We start from the raw sequence: 20,430 nt of genomic DNA, 5'->3' as shown, positions 1-20,430 counted from the left end.
CAATGATCTCACGTGGAGGTGCTGGTGTCCATACTTGACTAATGAGAGTCGCCTTGGAGGTTTGTGGCAGGGGTTCGATGGGCAAATTGTGGGAAAGAGCGTAGAGATCAAAGTAACTTGTGCCCTTGCTTTCTGGTTTCATTTGGGAAAGATATTAATCTCTGTTTGATCTGCTTAATCTGCAGCCAGGAGGGAAAAAAAGGTGCACAAATGGTGGATGAGGCTGACCATGATAAGTGATGTACATTGTAAACTTAGTAGTACAAGGGCATTCCCATGTTGTATTGAGCTAAACCTACTAGATAGCTTGCTTGGAGTCTATCAGTGCAATCCTAAGCACAGGTATACCATTGTAAGTTAATTAAAATCAGAATCATGTGACTCTGTTTAGGATTGCAATATAAGTGACTTCTCAGACAGATTTGATATGAGATCCTTTGCTTGGGTAAAATGGAAAGGTGGCACAGACACTTTGGGATGAAATTGGTTTATATATGTCAGAAAATTTCAGGTAGGTAGCCATGTTGGTCCACATTAGAACAGCAGATTTGAGTCCAGTGGCACCTTACAGACCAATAAGATTTTCCCTGACGATGGGCAATGGGTCAGTGCTGAGGTGGAGGGAATAAGAAGAAAGCTGTGCTTGTCTAACTCTCTGGAGAGGCAGAAACAGCACAGGTGAAGTATGCAAGATGACTCCAGTAGAGCTGAGAGTTTCTGCAGAAAACTGCTGGGGTGGGGGCAGGGAGCTGTTGGTGTCAAATCCTGCTGCGGGACTCAAATCCTGCATATCTCAAAAAATTTCATAGTTTAGGCCCTGAACTATGACCTTGAATTCAGACCCTTTAGATCCAGGCAGGCATGCTTCTAAGCATTAAAGTCATATGTACGTGCACTTGTTCTGTTTGTAGAATTACTTTTCCTTTTTTCCACAGCAGATCTCCCCCAGTCAATCTGCATGCTTTATTATGCATTTTGTTATTTTGCATAATTTATTCTGCCTGTGCTAGTCAGAGGGAGGGTCAAGAACCTGTCCACGACATTGAAGCTCTAGTTTCTGCCCGCTGTAAATCTTATTCAGTAAGCCTGTTGGGTTCTAATATTTTACCCGGAATTACACAAACACTTCAAAGCGTTTTCCCCCAAGGATAAGGACTAGAAACTTTATTTTTAAAAATATGGAATACAAGATTCTTAAAACTAACTGCCCCTTGTCACTTTCTCTGGCTGTTCTAGGCTTCCACAGAATCACAGTATGCAGAAGCCTCCTGTGTATAATCAGAGAAAAGTCGTTCACTTTCTTTGCTACTGTATAGCAACCTCTTCTGTTTGAAAACGCTAACACAGTTCGATTGGAAACAGTAGGTGCTGCTCTTCTAAATTAAACTTCTAAATACAATAGCATTGTGAAAACCACAGAGTTAAAAATAGAAGAAAGATTCAAAAAGGACATTTTAAAGGAGGGTGCCTTTGTTGAAACAAGGGGGTTTGTCTGAGCAGTGCAGTTAAATGTTTTATAAGGAAGGAACATCAGCTGAAGGGCGATAGAAACCCAGGGAGACAGATTGCAAATTTATAGGGGACATAATTGTGTTCTCAGCCAAGGGACTTTTTTTTTAAAAAAAAATCTTGTTTGTAATCTCTCGCTTTTTACAGTTTATCAGTGAATTGACAAATCAAACCAAGGCAATGTATATATAAACACTGTAAGTTTACCGGATGCTGTATTTCAAGCATGCTGCCTTTTAGAACTGGCTGTTTAGGGGGTTATTCCAGAGCAGCATTTTTCAGTATCATTTCTGAAACTGTAACATCATCTGCCCAAAGACAAACTAGATGCAGGAATATTCGGATGAAATTCTGTTAAAGGCCAAATGGTCAGAGATCTTGAAGTGATGCCCGCTCTTTTGCAATACTTTATCTACCCGTCAAGCACAAAACTAATCCTTTGCAGACAAGTTTTTAAAGATAAGTCCAGGATTGTATTCAGCCAGTGAGAGCTGCTGATAATGGCATGGGGATTGTAATCCTTTGGTCTCTTGTCAGAAGCTGACAGCTCTATTAACTTATGGTGCGTGTTACTGATAGAATGTTAAGGAAGAAACGATTACAGGTAATTAAGCCACTTGAGTTGAATGTGTTTTGTGGTGTAGGTACCCAGATAATTTTATTTAGCCTTTTGTGTCATACAGTTATTTGAATGAAGACTTTGAAATTAGAAGAGACCGAGAGAGTAAAGGGAAATCAGATCTTTCCCCCATTATTCTTTAAGCTCAGTTTACTTAATTATATATCAGAGACTGAATGTCAAGAGCTCAGGGCTGTTTCACACATTATAGGATTGAAATGTGATTTTGAATTTACAGGCTCATATGTTGCAGGGTGTATCTCCTTTGACTCATACGGGTTCATTAATTACATTAATCTCACAACAAGAGCAGGTCCTTGGGCTTGTACTTATGATTTGTGTGTACTTTTACAATGGACTGAACAAGTTGTGTAAATCACAGCCAAGTGATGTAGGCCCATGCAGCCCATTAAGGGGTTTCTTCTGGTCTGTTTGGCGTTAAAATTGCACTGTGTTTTGGCTCACTTAGTGGACTGTTCTTTGCTGATGGAGGGGGGGTGGGGAGTCAACAAGTTTTAGGTCACATCTCTCATTTAAATAATTTCATCAAGGATGCAAATTAGGATTCGATATGCTTCCAAAAATTATCCAAGAAGGCTGTTGCATGCAATAGCATGCTCAGGATGTACTGTTTTTACAGTTCATTCTCAGTTCCGTGTGGACTATGTGGACTGTAAGTCATGTAAGCTAATACATAAATCACACTGAGAGATCTCTGTCTTTTGGTGCTGAAGATGCCAGCCAAAGCTGCTGGCGAAACGTCAGGAACTACAATGCCAAGACCATGGCAATACAGCCCGGAAAACCCACAACAACCATAATACATAAATATTTTAAAAAGTACTAACAATGTATATATATAATGGTAAGGAGATAATAACAATAATAACTTTTGATTTATATACCACCAGAACAATTTAATGCCTACTCAGAGCAGTTTACAAAGTGTGTTGTTATTATCCTCACAACAATCACCCACTGAGGTGAGTGGGGCTGAGAGAGCTCAGAAGAGTTGTGACTGACCCAAGGTCATCCAGCTGGCTTCAAGTGGAGGAGTGAGGAATCAAACCCGATTCTCCAGATTCTATGCAGGTAGCCCTGATGGATAAACAAAATCATGAAATGGTCATCAGAATTGCAAGGCACAGCCTACCAATTTTGTGCCAGCCTGCTAATTTTGTACCATTCCCATTGACTTTAAAAGCACTGTTGTCAATGGAATGTGGTCCTTGGTGAGAACACCAAGATGAAAGTTTTGTGCCAAATGAGATATAATGGCAACAGCCATGTTTGGGGTTCAGATACACTCTATGGTAGGTTTAAGAGGATTGGTGATGGGATGAGGTTTAAATTATATAATACACAGTGGCCTCTATCTTGGCAGCCAAAGAGGGATGGTACTTTCTGCTGATTCCCCTCTTCTACTGAAGCCCATTGAGATGCCCCAAAACTTTGTTCCTTTCCAGAAGAACATAAGGCTCAGTGGTAGTCAGTAGTGCATAGGAGAAACCGCAGTAATTGCCTCCCTCTCTTAAAAAAACCCAAGTGCCCTTTAATCCTGCATAGCTAGTTATCTGCATAGCTGGTGAGTGAAGCTGAAAACTGCCCCTTCCGTTGCTGCTCCTCTGAGTAATATGTAGGCACTTTTCTCCCAGCCTATCTCTGATGCCAAAATAATCTGGACTGAGAAAAAAAAAAGACCAGCTTGGACCTATACAGAACAGACAGGTAAGAGGGGAAGGGTTCAACTCTTCTAAAGATACCTTTCAAAGTAAAAATTGTCACCTCCCAATATGTATATGGATAGGGTAGACACATAACATGCCTGTCCCTGCCACATCTAGTTTGACCTGTTGCTGCAAAAGCAAGGCAGAACACAAGTTGCATTAATTCTGTTCCACTTTGTTCTAGAAGTCTTTTGCAACTTACAATAAATAAACAGAGGTTGTACTGTGAAAGGCCAGAGAAGATCTGAATAGAGAGCAAGTGTGGTGGGAGTTGTGAGAGTGTTGGGCTAGAGTGATTGAAGTGCAAATGACATACGAAGATCATAGGGTAGCTTTGGACCTTCTGCTTCAGTTTGCCCTATTCATGGAAATACATGCTCAATACAGAGATAAAATGGGTAAAAAGAAGAGAGAATGAAAGGGATAGTTTGGACAAACCAAAGCTACAGAGCAAACATTTCTATTCACAGCTAATTAAGGGTATATATTTTGCAGCATTCCTAGGAGGAGGAGAAATCAAAGGCAAAACTGCACATAGTCTTTACAAGACCTTGTTATTATAAATGTAGTCTCTTAAATTTACTCTAGGGAGGACATTTAGTACTAGAGAATGCAGTTTTTTCCACTATCACTTGGCTATTGGTTTTAAATCAAGGCAGGTTCAAGGCTACCAGCATTTTGCAATCTTGTATTCCCCCTATTAGGACCTCTTTTACGCTGCATAATTTACAGTCAGAAGAGATAGAACAATAAAATAAACACTGGTTTGGTTCAGGGTCAGGCTATGGGCCTCTTCTTAAAGAGTGCAGACTTGCAGGTAAAATTAGCGGTACAGTCACTTAACCCATGCTGAGCTGGCTTGAGAATGGATTTGCAGTAAGTTAATTTTTTTTTATGTGCTTCAGTAGCTACTAACACATTTTAAGAAACAGAAACTGCAGGAGGGCTTAAAATAGAGATTAATTCACTTTTAAGATAGCTGACAAGACACCTGGCATGTCTGTAGAGCGTAGAATTATGGCAAGTAATTACATTGTTACACAGGATGTATTTTTTGTAACTGACAGAAATTGTTCCATTGTTACATAGCTAGCTTTTGGTAACTGTGAAAATGCAGCTGGTCTTTATCATTTATATATTACTTTTTGCAAAGTTTTCTTTCCGTAATGGTTCTCTGAGGTAGATCACAATTGTTCTCTTTTTACAGTTAGCTGAAATATTTTTCATTATTTTATTGAAAAGATGTTTAGACTGCATTGATTTCAGCACACTGTTGTTAGCAAAAAGATACTTAACAAGATCAAACAATAAGTAAGCATCCTTGCTTACTTCTGTTGCTTGCCACGGATTACTAATACAGATGACAAGCAAATTATGTGGGAAAGATGGGGAAATTCTTGTTAAAGACCCAGAAGAAAATTACACCAAGTTATAGAAATACAGATAACAACCTACCACGTGATATGCATCCAAAGCCATAGCCAGTTAGTTGTAGATTCCCAGCACATATGGTCAGTGAAAAAGATTTGTGTGTGGACAATTATTTACTTGATCTATACCCTGCTCTTCTACTGAGTACTAGGACACTTATCCATATTTTTAAAAAATATTTTTAAATAAATATTCTAAACACTAAAATACAAAGTAAAACACACATTAAAAATGACAAGCCACAACAATCTAAAAACTGTGATGTTTCCTATAGAATAAGCAGAAAACAGCAGTAAAAAAAATAGCTAAAAGGTTATCTTAAAACCTCCATACGGTTTTAAGACAGCAGAATAGACAATAGGAGTCAGTAAAAGCCCCATAATCAGGAAGTAAGTAAGTAAGTAAGTTTAGGCCCTTTCAAAGGCTTTTGGAAATGAACAGTCTTCAGGAAGACGTATAATGAGGGGATGACAGGACCTCAGAACAAGGAATTCCAGATCTTGAGGTGCCATATTGAAAAGTTCCTCACCTATATAGTCTCCAGCTTCACTTTACTTATACAGCAGCAAACATAGAAACTAGAATGAATAGAGCATGGTTTCCAGCCGTGAAAAACACCAGGCTAACAAAATACTCTATACTGCAGAGCATATCAAGCACCAATCCATATGCAAAAGAACCTCCTCAGGATACAGTGAAGCCTCCCTCCATTAGCATTCCACACCCTGGGAAACTCTTACAGGATGACTCAGCCCAACCCTACCTTCCTGAGTAGATATAAATTACCTGCCAACTTCTTTTCCACACTGCGACACTGAGAGATCTCTGTCTTTTGGTGCTACACCTCTGAAGATGCCAGTCACAGCTGCTAGCGAAACGTCAGGAACTACAATGTCGTACAGCCCGGAAAATCCACAACAACCATAGAAACTAGCGTTAATAGATTTTAAGGTATGGGTAGGTTCCATTGAGTCTAGGTATTCAGCTATTGTGATCAGCTGTTGATTTCATGATTCTTCTTGTATGGAAGTGCCTTCTGTGTTGTAATTGTGAAACAGTATCCGTTTACTGAAGGTTATTAAGCCAGATAACAAAAAAAGTCTGTGGATAATCATAACATAAACACAGTCTTTTCCAAACATCTGTGGACTTTACAGTTCTAATATTTATCCAGTCTAATTAATTTATTTATATGTAACTTGGCACATACAGTTTTTGGCAGCTAGGACATGTTTCTTTCCTCCAGTGTTTAAGACTGTCCTTAATCAGGGCTGTGGCGAAAGGAAGGACACAACTGCATTGAGTGTCATATATTTATATCTTATAGACCACCTACTCCAAAATGAACCTACCCATCCACTCCAGTTATCTTTGGAGGCCCTACTTTGGGTGCCCCTGTCACGTGAGGCTAGATGGTCAGCAATCTGAGAAAGGCTCTTTTCAGTCATGGTGCCCAAAACACCTTCCCTTAGGGAGATTTATCTGTCTCCTTTGTCCTCTTCCGGCATAAGATATAAATCTTATATGCGTCCCAATGTAGATCTGTCCTTCACATCCCAGTGAAAGCAAGTTTGAATGTGCACTCTAGTTACACTTCTCTATTTTTTTCCTCTATGGCAAGTAAATTGGATAGAATCGCACAGAAGGTGGGTTCAGGGTAATTGTCAGTGTTCATGGATGTACAATATCCGCTTTGGAAATTGAACGTGCCAGATTGCTGTGGCGTTCCCAGTCTAAAACAATTTTACTTTTGGCCACTATCCAGAAAGGTACCTTGCTCTGCTCACAATTCTGTCATCTATATTTCTCTGCATTGTATCCCATTTAATTAAAAATGCTCTTAGTAATATGTTTGAAAAATCATCTAGACCTATTCTAAATTTTGAATGTTGCTCTGAATATTTAATGCCCTGTCCTTTTCATTTTTTTTTAAATGCACAAATGCAGATTCAGGAAGAAATTGGATCTGTAAAGATGTTTGCCTAAAAGTGCAATGATTTATTTTTTTTCAAGCATTGCAGCACTATAAAACCCCCTTCAAATAAGCTCTATTTTAACAGGAAAATATCCTTGTAGAGCTTTCATGAATTTTCACAAGAAAGTACACTCTTTCCATAAAAATTACTGAAATAAAAAAAAATGAAGAAAAAGCACAGATTCTGGTGCATAAATTTATAGTAAGGAAAGCCAAACATGTTATTTAAAAAAAACCTTGTATGCAGGGATTCAGACAATACCAGTACTCAATTAAACCTACTACCTACAATAAAAGGATTGTTATATGAAGGCAGCTTATTGAATGGACCACCAAAGGAAGGCAAGGCGATTGTAGAGAAGTTGATTTCATTTTACTCTGCAGAGTTTTGAAATGTCAACTTTCAAGAGTCAACTTCTGCCTGCCAAACTATAGCCACCTAAGACTTCTATCCATTTCTTTCTGTGTCTTCCAAAAAGGTCTGATTCATGTTTGACTCCTTTGAAGCAATTAGCACTGCGAAAGATGTTGGAGGAGTATTTATATTTAAACCATGTTTGGGGATAAATATAAAATATGTTTAGTTGAACAGAATAGACACGGGACGGAGATATATTTAGTACATTTTTAGCCTTCCTCCATGTGGCTCAGGATGGTATACATGTTTCTTCTTTCCACATTTTATCCTCCCAACACCTGTAAGGTAAATTTGACTAAGAGGGGGTGACTGACCCAAGGTCATCCAGCAAACTTCATGGCATTGAGGTGATTAGAGCACAGGTCTCCCAGATCCTAGCCTAACACTCCAACTGCTATGCCAAACTGAGTGTCAGAAATGAGATATGGTCAATCAAAAGTTGCCCACCTGGAGAAGCATGTTGCTTCACTGGACATTGAATCACTAGAACGTCATAGTTTTTATTTTTCTGTCAGGGTTTGACAAAAAGAATCCATAAGGCATGTTATATTTTCCCTTGTGGAAATTTAGTGTGCATGTCACAACCTTTCTCTTATGTGGGGAGTGGAGTAGAGACGTTGGTTTGGATCCCATGGAAGATTTCTATGAGCTCAGCCATATTTGCTAAAATCATTCTTCACTTGCTTATGCTAAACGAAAGCAGTGGTATACTATATTTTCTGCATGCATTGAGATCTAATTGAAGTGCTGTGTGTTACTGCAGTCATGCTACTGATAGCACAAGAGGAACTATACTAAGTTCGTTTTCCTTTCCACTCATGCATTGCTGGATCCAAGCCACAGCTATTCCATGTGACCATAGCAAGAAGATAATCAATGTTTGAAGCAAGAGTGGGAAAGCACATCTGTAGGTTTTTTAAAAAAATTTTTAGGCTGTCTGTGTGACACATTGAAGGCATGGTAGCCTTGTCCTGTATTGAACCTGGGGAGCTTTTGCATACATTACTGCTTACCAAGTTTTTGCAGGGTTTTCTGTTATGGAAGAAGGTGTGCTCACCTGGTTTGCATCCTACCTGATATCATTGCTGCAGCAGTTCACTTTTAATTGAACAGAAGCTTTTGGATTCAGACTTGCTGATGTTGGGCCAGTTTGTTTCCGTTCTCCATGACTCTATCATTGGTGGTAGAAAGTGCTGTCAAGTTGCAGCCAGTTTATGCTAACCCTGTAGGATTTTCAAGGCAATAAATGATCAGGGGAGGTTTGCCATTGCTTATTTATGTATAGCAACCCTGGACCTCCTTGGTGGTCTTCCATCCAAGTACTAACCAGGGCTGCCCCTGCTTTACTTCTGAGATCTGACGAGGCCATCCAGGTCAGGGCAACACTGTCCTTACAACTTCTAAATCTTCTAAGGTTGCAAAAGAATGGGCTTTGCTTTTATTTGTCCGAAGGGGCTGTGATTCTTGTTTGACTGACAGGGATGATAACCTGTACAATTTCTGAGCAATTTAGAGGTGGCGCCTTTCCTCGATGGCATTGGGCTAATCTGTCTGTCGAGTCTCAGGAGAAAAGATAAGAGCAGGGAGAGCTTCCAGAGGAAATCAGGCAACATGACTTAACCTTCTTCCCAAGTGCAAATAGATGATAGGAAGAAGTCGTGACAGCTGTTGCTCTCTGGGGCTGCAGCTGCCGAGGAGCAAACAATACCTCAGGGTTATGAAACAGATGACAGATGTGCCCATTAAACAAGAACATGGGCCTGATTTTCTGTCATGTCCTCTGGCTGTTTCTCCCACTATGTATTATCTCATTTTTGTTGGGCTAACTAGCCTTTATCTCTACCCTGTGTTTTGACACCCGTTAAGATGCAGGCTGAGAAACCAGAGGATGTGTACAAGCTGAAAATCAGAATTGCTGATACCTTATTCTGTTATTAAACACATAATTATTGCAGTTTGATTGAATTGTTAGCTGAGTGGTGGACCGTTTTAGCTTATCAATATTCCCAATTACATGTTATACTGAAAAACACAGAAGGGCTTGTATTTCGTTTTTGGTTTGGGGTTGTTGTTTTTGGCAAAAATTGTAATGAGTAAAGGAATAGGTAAAAGTGAACGAACAAAAGAAAGAAAGGGATGAATTCATATGTGGAAAAATTAGAGTTCATGCAGGAGCTGCTTATTTAGTCAAGTGTCTGTTATTCTATTTATCATTGCTCTGGGGAAATTCTCTGCCATGTTGATCTTTTGGGATGGGGGAAGGGAAGCGCTGGTTCTCTGTGTGTATTCTTTCTCCCTCCCCATCCTTGCCAAGCTGTGCTGTTGAGGTAAGTTTGACGCTACAGGAGATATGTGGGAGCACTGCACAAAGCTTAGCATGACTTGGAGGTCCACTTGAACCAGTGTCCTCGGTATCTGCACGAGTGCTTATACACAGAGTTAATGCTTTGTATATGATTAATTAATGGATGTCTCTTTTGCTCCAATAATGTACACTGAGATGTATCCACTGAGCTACTAGTGAGTGATTGCCCTCTGGGTTATATTCTACGAATAAAGAGAATTGCATATTTTTGGTTAGCAATTAGTTTTGCTAGATGGCCACCTTAAAAGCTTCTGGAGAGGAGTTATGAGGCAGTTCTATCCCTGTGTGGCTTTTTAGCAGAGCTGGGTGTTCCTCAGGTGCTCCTGCTTGTTTGTAGGAGCTGTGGACATTGATCTATTGAGTGTACATGGAAAGCTTGTAAATGTAAAATCAAATTGGACTGTTTCTTGTTGATACTTCTTTAAGTGGTGGATGGACCAACAGTAATTTTAAAAGTGCATTTTGTCCCTTATAATAAATTGAGATTTTTTCCCTCCTAGTTGGTTTACCTTTCTTGCAACGTTCTTGTTATACAGAAGAAGGCTTGTAAGTGAAATTAGGCTTGCAGATTTGGTTAAATGTCTCAGAGTCAATAGAACCATTGTGTAAGTGCAGTTGGTCTGGCAACAATCGGTTCTTGCAAATGGGAACCATCAAAAAAACTATGGGGCAAAAGGAATGGCTTTTTTTTATTTTGGGTTTGCCTCAGATTGGTTTTATGTATTATTTAAGTGGTGCATAGCCTTTGTTTGGACCAGGGCAAAATTTTCCCCTTGAGAAGGAGAGAAAATAATTTCCATAATGCAGTGTTTCCATTCTGACTGAGAACAGGAAGCTCTGTAAACCTTACGAGGAAACCTGGTCCTTGTGATTTCTAGATCTAATCATTGGTGATAAATGTCAGATAAACATCCGTAGGGTTGTATGTTTATCTGAAGCCAACCCAGCATTTGTTGCTGCTTGAATCAATCTTACTATGTCTAGTATTTGTTATAAAAACAATTTGTTAGCTTTCTTTTACACAAAACACCTAACATGAATCCCTAGAACCAGTGGTAATTGTAACACTGACTTTGTTCACCACTCTGAGTGGGGCACTGATCTGTCTAGAAGAGTAGTATATAAGTGCAGTTGTTGTTGTTGTTAATTAAAGAAGGCCAGAATAGCACTAAATGTTAAGTGGAACTGTAGTATTTTCATTTTTATTTTAAACTGTCCTGGATTGATCAGAATGGAATTAACTTTTGTCTACTGTGTGGAATACCATTCAGCCTAGATGTATAATACCCAACAAACAATGGACTATATAAGGCTTAATGGGTACCCGCTCTACACATTACTTTCTATAAATTTCAGTCATTAATTCATGGGGGTGAGATTGTGGAAGAAGAATATTTCATTTTCTTTTCTGTTGTTTCTTCTTCTGGCTGCAAATCAAGAGCTCCTTGCAAAGATGCAAGTTCCCTTCTCTGAACGTTTAATCCGTTCTGTTAACCGGCTGACAATGTATCAAGGGGATTGAATGCCGGCATCCCTCATCTCTCTACCAATCTATGTTGTGTACCATAATAAACTGATCATTGCTACGTGATCTGAAAGGATTAGAGGGAGTACAGTTTGGGAGAAGGTTATTAGTTATAATAGCTGAATGAATTTTTAGAAAGTACCTAGTAGCTCAGTGGGAAAGAAAGGTGGTAGTCTTGCTTACTGCAAATGTTGAAGTGAGATCCCTAAGGCAATTTTTATTTTATTTATTTAAGTTATTTATAGTCTTCCTTTCTCATTGAGTCTCAAGGTGGATTTCCCAATGTAAATCAGCACAGTCAATAGATAAGCAAAGTAATAGGACTAGGAGTACGGAAATCTGAAAACAAAGTGTAAGTATTAGACTTGATAGGTCAACCATACTGAAGGGTAGAATTACATATGTAGATAACAATGTAATAAGAGTAAGATAATCCATACGGCAAACTGATAATATGTGCTGTACAAAAACGTAGCCCTCAGTCCTGTTCCCTTTATTAAATCATCTTCTTAAACCATTGCATCATAACATAGTCCTATTAACTTTATAAAAATACCCTAATGTGTGGCTTAGTGCAACAGCAGAGCACTGGCTTTGCAGGTAGATGGTCCCAAGTTTTGTCACTGGCATTTCCAGGAAAACGGATCTCAAGGCCAAACCATACAGTATGGTGGCCATGGGTCCAACCTGTGGTTGCCAGTGACATTTTAGAGGAGAAATCCACTTTCTAAAAATTGCTGTGAGGGCTGCTGCTCCATGTGATCTTGCTCCCTAGTACTTTTCAAGTACTGAATTAGTTGGGGGGGGGGGTTGTGTTGGCACTTGAAAAGTGGTGGTGGGGATAAGATTGCTGTGCCTTTGCGAGCCCTCATTGCAATTTTTAAACAGTTAAATTCTCCTCTAAACTGGCATTGGCTGCCATGGGTTGGCCTCATGGCCACTGTAACGTATAGTTGGGCTCTCAAGTAGCGTGATTAGGAAGGATCTTTGCCCAGAGTAGACATACAGATGGCCAGGGTCAATGTAGGCAATGTTCGTATGAATTTTCAGGTATAGAGCTAGAATATTTCTTATATTTTGATTATGATTCCCAGCCATGGTTGATATTGCAGACAAAATACAGGTGGACCCCTTGACCTGACCCACCAAGGCTTCTTCTAAACTGCAGCCTCAAAATGTAGAGTTCATAAAGCACATCTTCACTTGTTGACAGATCTGTATATTTTCAGTGTCACATTATCTCTTTCCTAGGTACTAGAATTTTCAGAATGTCTAAATTCAGCAGTAGCAACGTTGAAGTAAAACCAGCACTTTTTGGCTTACATCAAATAGGTATCCTTGGAATGGTGGCTGAAGTGTCAGTAAAAGGAAATTCTGTAGAAGAAATAGCTGAACAGTATACCTTAGAAAGCCTTGGCATATAATGTTGTATGATTTTTTTTCCTCAACAAAATTATTCTGGGTGTATGGCAGAAAGCCAGAGCTGTAGGCTGAATGCAGTCGTCTTTCCCGCTTTCTGTCAGAGGCATTCAGAGCAGAATAGAGGTCACTGACATAGTAGCTTGCAAATCGCAATGCAGAGGCAGATACAGACAGAACTAAAAGTTTGTTGCATTTCTTTTTGAGAGCTTTGCTATGTTGTATAGGACCAAATTGATTTAAGAGGAGATCATTATGCTACATTAGGAGAAATGAAAATTACACGATAAATAGGAAATTAGTTCTTTTTTTGAATGGTACACTTTTACTATGCTGATACTTCCTTTATTTGAATATTCCCGATCAAGATAGCAGGTTAATTGTATCTAGATTTTTCCATGTGTGAGCTCCATCAACCTGCTAATCTGTCTCACATGTTCTGTGAATAGAAAAGGGTTGTTCCAGACATCTGTAAGAAATTAAATTTTTTCTTTGACAATATAAGTTTTTCTCCAAGGATTTTTAAAAAGATCCTAACACACACTTATGCACCACTTCTTAGAATGTATTAAAACACACACACACAACATGTTCTTTCACTCTTATTCAGAAAAGATCATATACAGTCAAGCAATTTTTAGAAAGTAGTTTCTCTTCATAAATGAATCCAATAATTCCTTGGAATTCAGTATATATATCTTTTTGGTTTTGTGTTTGTGTAGTCAGGAATTCTTGATTTCCCTCTCCTTTTATTATGTTTGATTTCTCATTTATATAACAACAACAATAATAATAACTGTGCTTATATACCGCTCTTCTAGACAGATCAGTGCCTCACTTAGAGCAGTGAACAAGTTGGTGTTATTATCCCCACAATACAGCTGGGGAGCTGGGGCTGAGAGGAGTGGCTTACCCAAGGCCACCTACTGAGCTCATGGCAGTAGTGGGATTTGAACCAGTAGAGTGCTGATTCACAGCCAAACCACTTAACCTCATTTTCTGATTTCTGTAGCTGTTTATTAACAATTTCAAAAAGAAACATACCACATTAAGAAACATTAGAATTTGACCTGTGCAGTATGAAAAGTAAGGGACCACCTTCCTTTGAGTTTCCAAGGCTTATATATATCCAAGTCTGGCTAATAGGGAACCCAGTCCCCCAGTGGGGTGGGGGATCCCCTGCTCCCACCTCCACCTCCACCCCCACTCACCTGGTTGGCTAAAGAAAAGGCTTGGGGAATGAGTCAGGAGTGTGCTGCAGAGCACTTCCTTGCTGTGTTGGGAATGATGTCATTCCCAGTGCAACAAGGAAGTGAGGGCCCTTACACGGGACTTAATTGATAAAAATTGGCTCCCAATCTAGAGCTGGGGGGTGATTTTTATTGACTGACCTGTGTGGTGGGGGGATCTTCAATTCCTTGTTGGGATGGGAATGATGCCATTCCCGGTGTGACAAGGAAGTGCTCTTGGTAAGTACTTTTGATGCATGTCCCCCACAACTCCCTCCATTCTCTGGTTTGGGCTCCAGGGGACCTGGCAACCTTACTGGCTAAGCTTGGGCAAGAATTCTGATAATGCATAGTACAAGGTTTTCTAAAGTATTGTCGAAGGCTTTCACGGCCGGAGAACGATGGTTGTTGTGGGTTTTCCGGGCTGTATTGCCGTGGTCTTGGCATTGTAGTTCCTGACGTTTTGCCAGCAGCTGTGGCTGGCATCTTCAGAGGTGTAGCACCAAAAGACAGAGATCTCTCAGTGTCACAGTGTGGAAAAGATGTTGGCAGGTATCTACCCTCCTGAGTAGATACAAATGACCTGCCAACATCTTTTCCACACTGTGACACTGAGAGATCTCTGTCTTTTGGTGCTACACCTCTGAAGATGCCAGCCACAGCTGCTGGCGAAACGTCAGGAACTACAATGCCAAGACCACGGCAATACAGCCCGGAAAACCCACAACAACCATTTTTCTAAAGTAATTTTTCTAGTTATAACTGGTAAGTAATAAGTAGACACGGGCACGAATAGCATTATGAACAGCAAAAACCCATGAACAGCCTGTTCATCTGTTCGTGAGCAAGCCATTCGTGAGGAGGCTCCATTCTAAACAAACAAGTGGTTGTTGCAAGCCTCATTCGTTGCCTTAATCAGCCATTCATCAAGCCAGACAGTCTGGGGCCTTTCAGTCAGTTCCCCTGGCAACGACAGGGACTGAACTCTCCCTGAACTCCTTCTGGCTTTCCTTCTGGCTTTAACCCTTCAAAGTACTTCCAGCAGAGAGTCCAGTTTTTGCCACTGTGAAGAGAAAATGACAACAATAGGGGAGACCCGTGCAACATGCCTTTCCTGGGGTGCAATCTCTCTGAAACTTGTGGGGTCTTCGGAGGACAGTGAGGACTATGTCCCCTGCAAATTTGGTGTGTATTGGACATTGGGAAGGTCAGTTTGTAACCCCTCAAAGTAGCTGCCTTCCAAAAGGCAGTCCGGTTTTTGCCACTGTGAAGAGAAAATGACAGTAAAGGGGTGGGCATGGATCATGCCTTTTCCGGGGTGCAATCTCTCTGAAACGTGGAGGGTCTTTGGAGGACAGTGAAGACTATGTCCCCTGAAAGTTTGGTGGGTATTGGACATTGGGAAGGTCAGTTTGTGGGGTGTTTAAAGGGCCCCGTCTCTTGCAAGTGGCAGGAAAGGTCCCTTTAAACTATCACCTGGCAGACGGCAGGGACGAATCCCCCCTGCCACCTGATAGTTTAAAGGGATCTTTAAAGGGCCACGAACAACGAACATGTTTGTGAACAGGGTCATGTTTGTTACTGTTTGTTGTTCGTGGATGGCAATGAACAATGAACAGCTTGTTTGGGTTTTTTTTCCCCCCGTTCGTGCCCATATCTAGTAATAAGCTACAATATACTGATGGGGATGATAATTTTTATAAAACTGAGGGCCAAGATCATGATTGCATCTCTGGACATTTTAAATCCAGATTAGATTACAGCAACATCCCTAAACGGTTCAAACTTCCAAGCCCATTGAAATCAAAGGGTTTGGAAGAATATAACTGTGTTTGGATTCCTTTTTAAATTGTTCCCCAGAGAGGAAAATGTAGTTGTAAACTATGAGGGGGAAGGGGCCATGGCTTCATGGTAGAGTATTTGCATACAGAAGGTACCCAGGTCAGTCCCTCCTAGCATCTCCAGTTAAAAAGATCTGGTAGTGGTGGGTGAAGTGAAAAATCCCAGCCTGAGATCCTGGAAAGAGAGCTGCTGCTAGTCAGAGTAGACAGTCCTGAGCTTGATAGATCAACGGTCTGACTTAGTATAAGGCAGCTTTGTGTGTTCTGTATAAACTCCAGTTTTGATGGAGGGGCAAGGAAACAGATCAGGAAAATCATGCTGGAAGAAAGGATTAATTCTTAGCTTCTCAGATCTAATATGGATCTCATGGAAGCTACTTTTAAATACAACCTCTCAGCAGTCTTTTAATTTGGCCTTTAGTACACTTAAATATAGTGATTTTCTTAAGTAATGGAAGCATTCCATATACATTTTCCAGCAGGCCAGTCTTATGGTCTAATTGGTCCCAAGAGAGTCAGTTTGGTGTAGTGTTTAAGAGTGGCAGGAATCTACTCTGGAGAACCAGAGGCAGCTGGGTGACCTTGGGCCAGTCACAGCTTCTAGGAGCTCTCTCAGCCCCACCCCACCTCACAGGGTGATTGTTGTGGGGATAATTATAACATACTTTGTAAACCAGTCTGAATGGATGTTAAATTGTCCTGAAGGGCAGTATATAAATCAAATGTTACTATGTTGTTATTGTGCTAGCACCTACTGTGCCAGGGTTATTTATCATGACATAGTCAGGATCCTATCCTTCCTCTGCAGCAAAGTCAGAAGCACAGTAATGTCAGCAGAAACAAGAGCCAATGTAGCAGAAGTAACAGCCAGTCTCACAGCATCCCTGGCCGCTTGCCACTCGCTGGCAACCCTCACATTACCTGTGCAAAGGAAGCACCGCTCTGCATGGGGCAGCAGCAGAGATGCTGAGATGACATCAAGGAAACTTTACTTGCTCTGCCACAGACATTGCATAAGTGAGCTTCCAAGAGCAACCCACAGTACTTCCCCCACCATAGGCCTCCATATGGCTGGTGAAGAGCCTTGACTTAAATTCCATAAGCCAGAGAGTTTCCCAGAAAATTGTTCAAGCTTTATTGTCTATATAATATTAATAGCACATATTAATTGAATATTAGATTTTTTTAAAAGGCTAATTTTTGTTAATATTAGTATTTACAAAACTGTGGGTGGCAGGCATCATCTTAGAAGAGGTATTTGTCCTTGTCTGTCATGCAGGATGAAACAAATGCATCTTCTACGTGTGTGTGTGTGCGCGCGTGCATAAAGTGCTGTCAAGTTGCAGTTGCCTTATGATGATCCCTGCTAGGGTTTTTAATGCAAGAGACTAACAGAGGTGGTTTGCCATTGCCTGCTTCTATGTCAGGACCCTTGCAGGCCTTCTACCCAATTACTAACCAAGGCCAGCCCTGTATAGCTTCTGAGATCTGATGAGATCAGGCTTGCCTGGGCTATGTGGTCTAAAAATGCTTTCCCCCACCCTGTTCAAATTTAAGTGATCAAGAAAACAATTAAAATTGAGGCTATTGGAGAACACTCTTAAGCAGGTATACTCCAGTCTATTCCCCTCCAGTCTGTTCAACAGAGCTCGCTCCCGGGAAAGTGCTTTTGGGATTGCTCTGTTAAACTACTAAAACGTTCTTAGTTGGGAGGCAACCCTAATTATTATCCCCATATTGCAAATGTACTTTATTTATTTATAGTAATATTTATATCCCACTGTTGGTTTTGGTGGAGCTGAGGCTGAACAGTTTTGCACCAGAGAGTTTTGCACTAAAGTTTATGTGCTACATTGGATTGTAGTGTGTGCCAAGTATTTCTGTGTACAACCAGCATTGTGTTTCATGTCTTAGAATGGCTTCCCATATTTAGTCAGTTTTGTTATGCTTAATCTTCCTCTATTAAGAGAGAGCAATTCATGTTCAGAAGTGTCTTTGTTCCTCCATCCTGTATGCTTTGTAAGAATGAATAGAGGTCTGCTCTTTATAGCTGTTTTGCAACTACAGAATTCCCTCTAATTGAAAACTGCTTAATGCACTATAGCACTATGATTTGTATCTGTGCTTATAACTGTGCTGTGTTTATCTGTGCTTCTTTGTATAGCAAGGGGCATTCGTTGCGTTATTTAATGCAGTTATATACAACATTCTCAGTTTAAAATAAATCAATACAAATCTTGAGAAGTTTAACACTAGAAACCCATGTCCTTAAAAGTTTAATTTGCATACAAATCTGCAGACCTAGAGGTATCATGGAATGCACAAAGACTGGTCTGTTACTATTAAGAATAATGTTTTGTATGGTGCGTCAGTGTTGGTCCAAAAATTATGGCAGCCACAGGAGGGTTTCTTCTAAATCACTGTTCCCAATGGCTGTCACCACATTCTATCAAGCTATTTTTGTGCAGCTGTGAATCATACTGATTTCTCCAGGGCATTGCGGGGCATTTTTCCTATTGCATTGAAGAAAGATAAACGGGATAAATGATAATGAATATATGCCAAGCTCTTGCTTGGCTCCATTAAAAGCATTGGCTCAGTGGTCATGGCTTTATGAAATCTGATGGTTGGAACAATCTAGTAGTGCCATTAAGTCTGAGAAATGTAGGTTTTGCTCCCTAAAACTGCATGTAAACAGTCCAGAATACTCTTGAAGGCAGTTCCTCACCCCTGAAAATTACCTTAAAAATAACAGAATAAAAAAAAATATCAGATCTCCACCATGCACCTGAAGAAACATGCACACATGGACCTTTCATCCTATCAACAGGATCTAACCACTAACACCACCTGTGGCATTTGTCCTTGCGTGTGACCTATGATATTACTGCCTCTCTGACTTCCTCAGTATTTTCAGAAGGTTTTCTCTGCCACCAAACACTTTTGCATTAGTTCTCTTCAGTTTGTTCTGCATTATATGAAGGCTTAGTTATAGATGGTAGTTAGACAGAACGGTCAGTGCATTAGGGTGGTTGTGAGCTAAAAGGGATCCTATATTTCAGATGAATCAGGCATTTTGCTTAGCCAGAAATAGAATTTATTTAAAAGTTCATAAACGTGATGGCTGCAAAGTCTTGATAAGCATATTGGATTCAGAACAGGTTCATAAACTTGGTAGTTTCAAAAATAGTTATATATTCTTAAAAGTTTATTCACCGACCTACACAGATCTTCACTAACACAATAAGCATTCCTTTCATCCACACAGACATAGATTCACTTAGGCTTTCCCACACAGTTCGCCTAACCTAAATAGAATAACATCTCTCTGAGATATACACATATGGACCCAGACTCTCACACAATTTGCCTGACTTAGAGCCAAGCTACAAGTGACGCCTGACACAGGTTGGACTCTTGTCAGCTTCCCTCAAGTTTTTTTTTTTTAAAGTTTTTATTGAAAGTATAACAAGTAACAAGATCAACAATAAATGCGTAGAAAAAAGGTGGTATCATACGTAACAATGTTCAGATACAACAATACATAAACATCAAAACACTAATAGTCGGCAATAATCAAGTGTGCAAATATTATACATAATCAACAGGATTTTAATACAGTGTTAAGCAAGCTAATTACAACAGCATCGGGAGAAGCATGTACAGGCACATCCAGTATGTCGCAGAGTAAATCCATAGTTCAAATTTCGGGGAGCTTCCCTCAAGTTTTGATGGGAAATGTAGGCGTCCTGGTTTTACAGCTTGGCTCTTCATTACAGCTGCAAGACCAGGATGCCTACATTTCCCATCCAAATTTGAGGGAAGCTGACAAGTGTCCAACCTGTGTTAGGCATCACTTGTAGCTTGGCTCTTAGGGCCAAGCTACAAGTGACGAATGACACTTGAATGGCAAGTGGATCGAGTGGAGCGCAAGTGGAGGGCAAGTGAACAGGGAGAAATACACTTGCTGTTCAAGTGTCATTTGTCACTTGTAGCTTGGCCCTTAGAATTTCTCAGCACTCTACACAAATTCACTGAACTTGATGGAATGAATACTTTTTTGCAGCACTCTGACTAAAAACTGCAATTCACTCTGCCCCCAAGATACAGCTACCACCCACTCACAGCACTCTGTTCACCCATCCAGCACCTCTCCTTACTTCAGAAGCCTGCATTTAAACTCAGAGTAACCAATATTCAAAACCCCCAAATTGACATACACCTATTTACATGCTAAACATTACAGTATTGTTGTATTTATTATTTTGTTGTTGATACTGTTGATACGGTTATGAGACATATTATGTCCCAGAGGACAGGTCGACTGAAGTTTAGATAAATGTTCTCTGCAGTACTCATTTGTATATCCTTC

The 20,430-nt window shown here is 40.2% G+C and overlaps 1 protein-coding gene across 9 annotated transcripts in view; it reads left to right on the top strand.

Annotated features, from left to right (window-relative positions):
- Positions 1–20,430, top strand: part of MBNL1 (muscleblind like splicing regulator 1) — a 192,976-nt gene that overhangs the window by 51,674 nt on the left and 120,872 nt on the right. The window contains exon 1 of one of the 9 annotated variants that reach the window (XM_054983420.1): positions 1,304–1,361. The exons of the other annotated variants lie outside the window; for them this stretch is intronic. The gene's annotated coding sequence lies outside the window, so the exon portion shown is untranslated. Of the gene's footprint in view, positions 1–1,303; positions 1,362–20,430 lie in introns of those variants that run through there. 9 annotated transcript variants of the gene reach the window in all.

This window comes from Eublepharis macularius, chromosome 6, assembly GCF_028583425.1.
Source record: "Eublepharis macularius isolate TG4126 chromosome 6, MPM_Emac_v1.0, whole genome shotgun sequence".
Taxonomy (NCBI): Eukaryota; Metazoa; Chordata; class Lepidosauria; order Squamata; family Eublepharidae; genus Eublepharis; species Eublepharis macularius.
Note: the sequence above shows the minus strand (reverse complement) of the source record. Positions and strands in the feature narration are given on the sequence as shown.